Source organism: Crocuta crocuta, unplaced genomic scaffold (assembly GCF_008692635.1).
Source record: "Crocuta crocuta isolate KB4526 unplaced genomic scaffold, BGI_CrCroc_1.0 scaffold73, whole genome shotgun sequence".
NCBI classification, from domain to species: Eukaryota; Metazoa; Chordata; class Mammalia; order Carnivora; family Hyaenidae; genus Crocuta; species Crocuta crocuta.
In genome coordinates, this window is record NW_027529443.1 from 4,794,581 (window position 1) to 4,805,118 (window position 10,538).

At 43.7% G+C, this 10,538-nt stretch overlaps 1 long non-coding RNA gene across 1 annotated transcript; it reads left to right on the top strand.

Moving 5' to 3' along the window:
- Positions 1-230: 230 nt before the first annotated feature.
- LOC144228485 (uncharacterized) lies at positions 231-10,538 on the top strand. Its single transcript, XR_013334214.1, has 4 exons — positions 231-281; positions 8,610-8,728; positions 9,565-9,792; positions 10,435-10,538. It is a non-coding gene; the product is annotated as an uncharacterized LOC144228485 (long non-coding RNA).

Here is a 10,538-nt window from a genome sequence, read left to right on the forward strand (position 1 = left end):
CTTCCAGTTGTCCCCTGCCCTCCCTGTTCTCTGCGTCCAGACAGCTCGTTTACATCAAATCGTTTCTTGGCTCCAACAGTCATCCAAGTTTGGTCTTGATCCCACTTCCTTTGGCTTTCCCGTTTCCTGCTCTCCCAATGCCAATAAACCATCCCTGTATGACGTACCCATGGCGTTGCCGGAACTGTCCTCGGTACTCATCAGCTATAACCTCATTTCCTGGAACCCCTGCTAGGGACATGGTCTCCACTCCACAGAGAAAGCAGCCAAGAATCAGAGAGGTTAGTCGATTTACCCAAGATGACAAGGTTTATAAAAGTGACCAAACTGGTATTTGAATCTAGATAGTAGCAGTCGGGCGGTTTTTAGTTGTAAGTGACCAAGAAATCCATCTCAAATGGGCTTAATTTAAGAAAAAAAGAATGTTATTAGTTGGCTCAAACAGTGTATGTCTGTGTCCAGGGGCTCAAGCTCCATCTCTGGGTTCTGGTTTCCTCTCTCTGGCATCATTTTCAGACCAGCCTTATCCTGGCAGTGAAAAGATGGCCTCTAGGATTTCCTAGCCAGAAGGCTACCCTCTTACCAATCCTAGTCAAAGAAAAGAGCTCCTCCCACCCCCTGCCCCATAGGCTTGTGGGTTTTTTGTTTTTTTTTTTTTTAATGCCCAGGACANTCCTATAATCATCTCAGAACTGATCATGAGGCCAGAGTTGTAGAGTGGGCTTAGGTCACAGCATCATGCTTGAAGACTTAGGTGGGTTAGCTCCACCTGAACAGAAAATGAGGGGTTCAGTGTATCACAAGGAATATTAGTGTGCTCTTTTTTTTCCAGAAGGGAAAAATGTCCAGTACCTATTCTAGCAAAGACATCTATGGACTTTCTCATAGGCCTCAGAGGTATTGAGAACCTTCCATTAAGAGTGAATATGGAAACACATTAGGATCTGTGCCTATAATATTAGCATCTAGAAGGTGACTCTACAATGAGCTTGTGTAAGACACCTGTTGTTGGTATCTCCTAGAACCCATTCCCCTCACTCTTTTAAAAATTACAAAACTATTTTCTTCTGGGAAACCACCCATCTCCCATGTAATCCAAGGGGATTGTCTCTTATCTCCACGCTATTCTAGGGGTAAACATGTGACCCAGGCTTGAAAAATCTGATATTTATCTCCCTGGTGAGGATAATTAAATTAGAGATGGATATTCAAGCCAAGCCAGAAAATCTCCATCTTAAAATTTTCAAGGGGACCATTGGAAAAAAAGAAATTCTCCTTCCACTCATATTGCTAAACTCTGGGGATAGTGACTGGAACTTCAAGGGGTGACCAAGGAAATGAAGCTATGGAGAAAATTAGATGACAGTAGAGAGGGACAGCTTGTTGATATTGTATGAATCCCTGGATCCATTTATACCTGAAGCCAGACAACCCAAGGCTTATTTGGTTACTGAAACAAAGAGATCGTGTCTCTATTTTTCTTTTAATTACTCCATTTTGAGATGGATTTTGCCACTTGTAAACCTAAAAGCACATACAAGCGCAATCCCCAGGCAGGAATTGCCCTTCAGGAGGGAACAAGGCAGAAGGATCCTTCACATTTAGCCAGAGGGAAAGGGATGGCAGATGGTCATCTCTTTTTAGGGAGCAGAGGGTCTGAGAGCTAGGGCTTACCCCTAGTGAGGCTCTGTCCTAAACCTTGACTCCTTAGACACTGCCCGGTCCTGTAAACTTCTCTTTGGAAATTCCCTGGAAGTTACTCCATGACTGATTAGCAATAGCAATACTAATACTGTTTCCATTAATGTCATCTCTCTTAGCAGAAGTTGTTCTGGAAGAAACAAACTCCTGAACATTACGTTGGGCTTAAACACGCAGGCAGTAGGGTCTGATAGACCTGCATTCAAGCCCTCATTTGATCACTTACCAGCTGTGTGATCTTATTCAAGTTACTTGGTACCTTAAGATTCTGCTTATCATCCATAAAAATGGGTTGAATGATAACACCAGCTCCTGCAGTTTATATGAGGCTAACAGGGACTTACCCCTGGTGAGAACTTAGTAATAACTCAACAAAGCCTAGCTAATGTCTTCATTATAAGGCAAACTGCATTTCCCCCAAAATGTTCAGCTTTGTGTGCAGTTTAATTAGAAATCTCTCCCTTTGAGGGGCACCTGGGTGACTCAGTTGGTTAAGCGTCCAGCTCCTGATTTCAGCTCAGGTCACAATCTCATGGTTTGTGGGATCAAGACCTAAGTTGGGTTCTGTGCTGACAGCATGGACTCTCTACCTCTTTCTCTCTACTCCCCCCCCCCAAAATAAATAAATAAACATTAAAAAAGAGACATCTCTCCCTTTGCTATGTTCTTTCTTGCACATGGGCATTTTGGTAGTGGATATAACCAGAGGTAATGGATATTATTGAAGATTTATGAACAGAGTGCAGTTAAGAGCATAGACTTGGGAACCTACCCTTGTTCATGGCTGTGTGGACTTGGACAAAAGGCTCCATCCCTTTGTGACTTAGTTTCCACATAAAATGGTGATGATAGAAATTAGTATCTTTCTCTTTGGGATTAAGTAAATTAATATTTGTAGAGTGTTTAGAAGAGCAGCTGGAACACGGTACATGCTCCGTGTACAAAGCTGGCCCTCATCTATGCATTTAATGTCATGCCACATCAAATATAAACATGGCTCAGTGGACAAATACTGACTTCTGGCAGACACCAGCAACTCTGGGTACATGCTAAGGCTTTGCTGANGTATCTTTCTCTTTGGGATTAAGTAAATTAATATTTGTAGAGTGTTTAGAAGAGCAGCTGGAACACGGTACATGCTCTGTGAAAGCTGGCCCTCATCTATGCATTTAATGTCATGCCACATCAAATATAAACATGGCTCAGTGGACAAATACTGACTTCTGGCAGACACCAGCAACCCTGGGTACATGCTAAGGCTTTGCTGAGTTCCCATTGCTTGGGTCCTCCTGTGGTCTTGCTAATCTCAACATCACTCAGCAATGCACATTTTGGTGACAGCTCTGGCCATGTTACACTGTGTGTGGGCTTTAGAAAAATTGTATATGATTCATCACAATTTTTTAATGTTTATTTTGAGAGAGAGATAGAGAATGAGTGGGGAAGGGGCAGAGGGAGAGGGAGAGAGAGAATCCCAAGCAGGCTCTGCAGCTGTCGGTGCAGATCCCGACCCAAGGTTCATCCCACAAACCGTGAGATCATGACCTGAGCAGAAACCAAGGGTCAGATGCTTAACCCACTGAGCCACCCAGGCACCCCTTATCACAAATGTCTAAAGGCAGCCTGCATTCAAAATCCAGCTCTTCTACCTGCTGTTTTGTCTAGGGCAAGTTACTTAACTTCTGAGCTTTCAGCTTCCTCCTCTGTAAAATGAAAAAAAATAATAGTCCCTACCTTATAGGGTTGTTGTGAGGATCAAGTGAATTATTACGGTAAAGCCCTAGGATAGGGCTTGATACATTGTAAATGCTAAATTACTATAGTATGAATAATAATGTCCCGTTAATGAGTTTTGCAAATAGAAGGCCCCCTAAATACTTTCAGCATTCTTTTAAAAGGGCTGAAAATATGTGCCCATTGATCTTGTACATTAGAGGTTTCAAGCTTGTAGCCTGCTTGAAATACGTATCAAGTGGGCATATTTTATTTGCAGAGCCTAGAGTTTCAACAAATCAGAATCAGTGGCCCATATTTTAAAATCAGGATGTTTTACAGAAAAATTCGGATTTCCAGCTTTTCTGGAGGAAGGGGAAAATACGGCATTGCTGGGCTGCATTCCCGCACATTGTCTCTGGAAGAGGGTACCACAATGGTTACTCACATCAGACAGGACAAGGTACTCTTCCGGTCAAGAACTCTTGGCTCACAACACTTGTTGTTTTTCCCCCTGGAATGCTTCATGCACTTGCACTATCTGCCTGGCTCCTGTAATAAGGAGAATAATATCTAACACATATACAAAACATAACGTTTCAGACACTGTCTTATTTGATCGCCACAGCAATCTTAGGGGAGAAGTGTTAGTATTGTCCCTTCTCTTAAGGTTGGGAAGTCATGGCTAAGGAAGTTCCCAAGGTTATGAGTTGGCACGTGGCAGAGCTGGGAGCTGAACACGTTGGCTTCAGAGTCTGGTTTCTCACCATTTCACTATTCTCTAGAATAACCCCTTATTCTAATGTAGGTAAAGTGTTCTGCAGTTGTATCAATATGATAGGAACATGGTCCAAGAGTGTCAATATTCAGTTGTCATGGTCATTTTGGCTGAGAGGGCTTAGTCATGGATGTCCAAGGTCATAACTTAGGCAGTTAACTACCTAATTTCCCCATTGCCCTCAGGGTCACCAGACTCATCTCTGATACCCAAAGACAGTCCTACTCAGAATAGAAGCTCCTATCAGAGGCCACTGCACTTGAAGTGAGTGTGACCTCCCAACTCAGCCCTGAGCTGTAGGGCACAGAGGAGCAAAGCCACCCCAGAAGTTGGTCCATTCTGTTCATCTTTGACAACCCTTCCTAGATGGCTGTATTCACTTTCCAAATGTGCATAGAATCAAATCAAGATAACATACCCCTACGCTGAAGGCATTACCCACTTTTCTCTTTTAAACCTGTGTCCCTTTAAAAAAAAGTTTATTTGCTTAGAGAGAGTGAGAGAGAGCATGAGCAGGGGAGGGAAAGAGATAGAGTGAAAGAATGGGAGAGAGAGAGAGAGAGAGAGAGAGAGAGAACCCGAGGCAGGCTTTGTGCCGTCAGCACAGAACCCGATGCAGGGCTTGAACTCATGAACTGTGAGATCATGACCTTAGTGGAAATCAAGAATTGGATGCTTAACCAACCGAGCCACCCAGATGTCCCCTGTGTCCCTTTTTGACAAACATAAAAATCTCACCAAGGCCAGAAAATATCCATAAGCCTTCATCCCAGAGCCTTGCTTTTCAATTGAGAAATTCCTTCATTTCCTACATGGTCCTTTCAGCAAGACTTGGCCAGGCTTTTCTTCCTGAAATCTGTATTATAGAAACAAGACATCTTATTTCCCTGTTCTGATCCTGCAATTATATAATAATATTTAAAGATGTTGTTTCAAAATTTGACTCACGCGTTCTTCCAAACCCTGGAGAATCACTGATCTCTGAGTGATTCTCCTGGATATTTAAGAGGATATCTTTACCCAAATGGTAGCTTTGGAGATAATGCCTGACAACTGCTATCAAATGCTTAACATTTGAAAATAAATTCACAAAACACAGAAGACGAACAGATGGTCTGTGAGTTTTGTCCATTCTCTGTAGCTTTCCACCACTCTCTGCTGCATCAGACATAAAGGAGTTTGAGCCAGCCCCAGGTGGGTGTACTTCGAGGGGGAGGTGAGCGGTCCCCAGGCCTGAACCATGCAGAGCAACGGCTGTCTTCAGGGGCCCTGCATAAGGGCTACACCCACAGAGGGAGGGGGGGGTCCTTGCTCCTGGTTCCTGCTGGTGGGGACAGCTCGAATGGGGAAGGAGCTTAAAGTCATCTGGTCTTCTGGCTGCTAGAGCAGGCTTCTTAGTTTCTTTTCATTTTGTTCCCTGGACAATTAGGAGTGAGATTTCATCCCTGCCGGAGCTTGCCTGGTGGTGCCCCACATTGGAAGGTGCACTTCCCGAATCCAGTTGGTTAATTTGCCAGCATCTGGGTCAGACTGTAGGCTATGATCTTGTCCATACCAAGTGTATCAATTTCTTGGGGCTGCTGTAACAGATGACTATAAACTTGATGGCTTAAAACAGAAATTTATCCTGATAGAATTATCCTCTTAAAACAATAGAGATAGATAGTTCTGGAGGTAAGAAGAATCAAGGGTAAGTAAGACTGCACTCTCTCTGCAAGCTCAAAGGGAGACCCTGCTCCTCACCCCTTCCAGTCCCTGTTAGTTGACAGTATTCCTTAGCTTGTGGTGCCATCTGCACCCCAGCTCCCCCTTTGTGTGCCTGTGTTGGCTCTTTGCTTCTCTCTTATAAAAATACCAGTGATGGTGTTATGGCCCACCATGGTAATGCAGGGTAATCTCTTCATCTGGAGGGCCTCAGTGTAATCACATCTGCAAAGACCCTTTTCCCAAAGGATAAAAACTAGAAAAGGTGACCTTCACAGAGTCTAGGGTTAGGACTGGAAATCTCGGGGTAGTCATTCTTTGATATACTCCATCAGACTGAAGGCTTAGTCGTCTTCTTATCCTCCATTCCAGTCCTGGCCTCTTCCTTTCAGAAAAGTCACACAAACCTTGATGGTTCCTAAAAAGTCTGATCCTGGGATGGCTGAAAAAGCACCCTATTGGGAATCAGTAGAACCAGTTTGGTTGGCTAGTCCGAATCAATCATCTTTTCCTCTGATTCTTCAAGGATGGCAGTCAAGGTCAAGTGCGCTTCTGCTCACTCACTGCCCTATTGAAATGGTTTCTGTTGATCTTTCTGCTCTTCCACCTACCCCTGCAGTCATGTTCTCTAAGGTAGAGCAGATGTTAACCCTTTGTTGAAAGTCTCTGTGGAAAGACAGAATAAGGGCCCTCCAGAGATGTCCATGTTCCAATCCCTCAGACCAGTGAGCACATTCCCTAGGCAAAAGAGACTTGGAGGATGTGTTAAGGATTGTGAGTTGAGGAGATTATCCTGTGTTATCCAGGTGAGCCCAATGTAATCACTCTGGGGACAGTCACAGACAGAAAAGGAGATGTGGCAACATACACAGAGGTGGGAGTGATGTAGTTTTTGTTTTTTAATATTTATTTATTTTTCAGAGAGACAGAGACAGAGAACGAGTAGGGAAGGGGCAGAGAGAGAGAGAGAGAGAGAGAGAGAGAATCCAAAGCAGGCTCCAGGCTCTGAGCTGTCAGCACAGAGCCTGATGTGGGGCTTGAACTCACAAACTGTGAGATCATAACCTGAGCCGAAGTTGGACAGTCAACTGACTGAGCCACCCAGATGCCCCTGGAATGATATGTTTGGAAGGGGACAAGAGGCCATAAGCTAAGGAAATGCAGTGGCCTCTAGAAGGTGAAAAAGACAAAGCAACAGATTCTCCCCTAGAGCCTCCAGAAGGAACTTGTTCCTTTTGCACCTTGATCGGTTAGACTGATTTTGGACTTCAGGCCTCTAGAACCATAATTTGTGAACAAATTTGTGTTGTGTTAAGCCACTGGTTTGTGATCATTTGTTATAGCCACAGCAAGGAATGAATACAGTGTCCACTGGATTCTCATTGGACTTAGAACAAAGTTAAACTTCTCACCAAGGTCGACAAGTGCCTACTAGATCTGTCCCCTGTCTTCCTCTCTGGCTTCATCTCCACCACCTTGCCTAGTGATCGCTATTCCCCTCTCGGTGGTCTTCAGCAGGCCAGGACTCATGCTCTGGCCTTTGCTGTCCCCTCTGTCTGCAATGCTTTGTTCTGGCTCCTTGTCACGCAGATCAAATCAGCACCTTCTCAAGGAGGCCTTCCTTGAGCATTTGGGTTAAATAGCTGACAATCCAACCATTCCATTCCTGCCAGTCTTTATTTGTTTTTTTTTCATAGCACTTATTGCCATCTGCAATCATGTTATTCACTATTTAACATGAATCCCTCCTGGAACATCAGCTGCATGAGAATAGGGCCCATGTTTTGTTCCCATCTGGATCAGTCATTGGTCCTAAAGAGGGATTTATTGAAGGAATGAATGACAGATATTCATTCATTTTCAGCTCTAATAATTTCTCTCTGTGGTCATGGACTGCCTGACATAGTTTCAGCCTTTGTAGCATAAGAGCAAATCAAGTCCAGGTTCGAGGCAAGAGATGATATTCTGCTTGCTCCTTTCTTCAATCAGTTTCCGCTCCCTTAATATAATTTTTAAATATTTCTCCCTTCTCCCCTTTTCCTCTTTAAGCTCTCCTCTGGGTTCTGTCTACTTACAACCAATGGAACTTCGTGAGGATAATCGTGGGGTCAGATACCTCCACTAAAGTTGCCATGGTTGCTTTTGGCATTCTGCTGCTTAACTAGGGCAGTGATGTGAATCTGATGCTGCTCATGTTTTAGGGGCTCAAGGAAAATTCCTCTATTTTGAGACTAAGGGCCTTTAGATCTTGTGGGCTTACATAAATGATGATTTCTGTTTCATTCACGAGGGGCCTGAGTCTTTTGATCCCAGGAATAAGTCGTTTCCATTTGGATACATGATGTCAGTCTGCTTACCCACACCAGCTGAGAAACTCTCAGCCAGGGAAAGGATGACCATTGTGCCTCTTCCTACCTCTACTTTACCTCAAGGGGGAGGGTTGATCTGATTGATCAAGATCATGCCCATGCATTAGACACAGTACTAAGACCCCTTTTCTCTCCCATACTGCACCCTGTATTATATTTCTTAGAGGAAACCTTTTCCATCCACGTGGTAGACAGGTTCTCACATGGCTCTCAAGTCTCTGCCTCACCTATTTATGCCCTTGTATAGTCTCTTCTCCTTAAGTGTGGGCTTCTCCTTAAGCTGGACCTCATGACGTGAATGGAACATCCATCTTACTGGTATTATTGCTATACTGTCTTTTTAGCTGGTACACTTTGATAAAGCAAGCTGACATTTTGGAAAAGTGCACATGGCAAGGAACTGAGGGCAGCCTCCAGCCAAGAGCCACTGAGGAATTGAAGCTGTCAGTCAAATTGCTCACAGGTAACTGAGTCCTGCCAACAACCACGTGAGTGTGCTTAGAAGTGGATTCTTCCCTAGTTGAACCTTCAGATGAGACCACAGACAGTGACCGTGAGAGTGAACACCTTGATTGCAGCTTTTAAGGGACCCTGAATCAGAGGACCCAGCTAAACTGTGCTTGGATTCCCAATCCACAGAAACTGTGGGCCAAGAAATGTGTGCTGTTTTAAGGTGCTAAATTTTGGGGGTAATCTGTTAACAGTGGTAGATAAGTAATACAACCCACATCTAGGAATTCTTTATGCAATCCAGCTCATGTTGGAATTAAGATCCCACATTGGGATATGCAGTTCAATCTTCAAATAGTAATCAACGTTTTATTTGCTAGACACTGTCCTTTTTGTATTTATGTCCCTCTTGGACCTTGTGGGGGAGAGTGACTTATTGAAACTGAATTGAATGTTCTTGTGTCTCTTATCCAAATACCATTTTAATCTTAACCTGGCATCTGGCCTAATTTGGGCAGGATATATGTCAGGGGGAGTTGCATTTAGGGGACAAAATCCATAGTGGAAAGAGTGTGGTTCAATCATTGGGCAAGGCCTCTAGAATTCAAACTTTTATTGCTTTTGGAAGTCAGGATTCACTTTTGGAGCCAGTGTTGCATGCCTAAGAAGTGATAAACAGCAGAATTCCATGTGGGTCAAAGTGATTTCAGATCAAAACCAGCAGACATAGGACCTGAGATATTTGGCTTTAGGGCTTTTGGAGCCAGATATTGATAGATGGTACTGGATTGAGTGACCCAGATTTGGTTCCTGTTTATCTTGCTTTGCATTCCTCTCTGATTTCTCCAGCATCTGCTTGTGTATGAGGTTGGAAAAAGTACCACGGCAGAAATAACATCTGAAGATTTCAAAATGTTGTCCTAATTGGTTTAAAAAGCCTACACCATCAGCTCTCAAGTTGGCTCTGGTTATTCAATTGATAAGCCTGAACTTTGGCATCATGTCTTTGTATGTTGAGATTGAAGAGACAAATAAGAAGACTGACTTCTAGTGGTCCATGACCATGGGGAAGCCCAGGTAGTTTTCTGGCAATTTCTTTCCCATCTATCTAATTTCTCTAATGTTCCCTAAGTTCATGAATAGTTCCATTGAGGGACTAGGTAGTAGATACAAAATTGGTCATGAATTTCTCTATCCTAATGGCCATTTACTTGCCTTTGCAAGGTGTTTTTATAGTGCCTCCCATCCAGAAGTGAAATACATTTTTCCTTCCCTTTTTAAAATTAAAAAAATGTTTATTTATTTTTGAGAGAGAGAGAGAGCACGCACACAAACAGGGGAGGGGCAGAGAGGAAGAGACAGAATCCGAAGGAGGCTTCTGGCTCTGAGCTGTCAGCACAGAGCCCGATGTAGGGCCTGGACTCGTGAATGCTAGATCATGACCTAAGCTGAAGTCAGACATTCAACCAACTGAGCCACCCAGCCACCTCTATTTCTCCATCCCTTGAATCTGGCTATGGGAAACTTGTGAACCTGACACAAGCAGAGGTGTGAAAATTGCTTGTCACTGGGGTTTGCTTCCCATTACTCTTCTTTGGAGTCCTCAAAAACACCATATGAAGTATGTTCTAGCTGAAACATATGAGAACATGCGGAGCAAAAACAAGCCATCCTTACTGAACTTACTCTAAATCAGTGATGTTGCCAAACACTATACAGGTGAATGAGACCATCCTAGACCATCTAGTCACCAGTTGATCCTCCAGCTGACTGAAGGCGAGACCATCAGAGAGATACTGGGATGACCAGACCACAAAAACCAC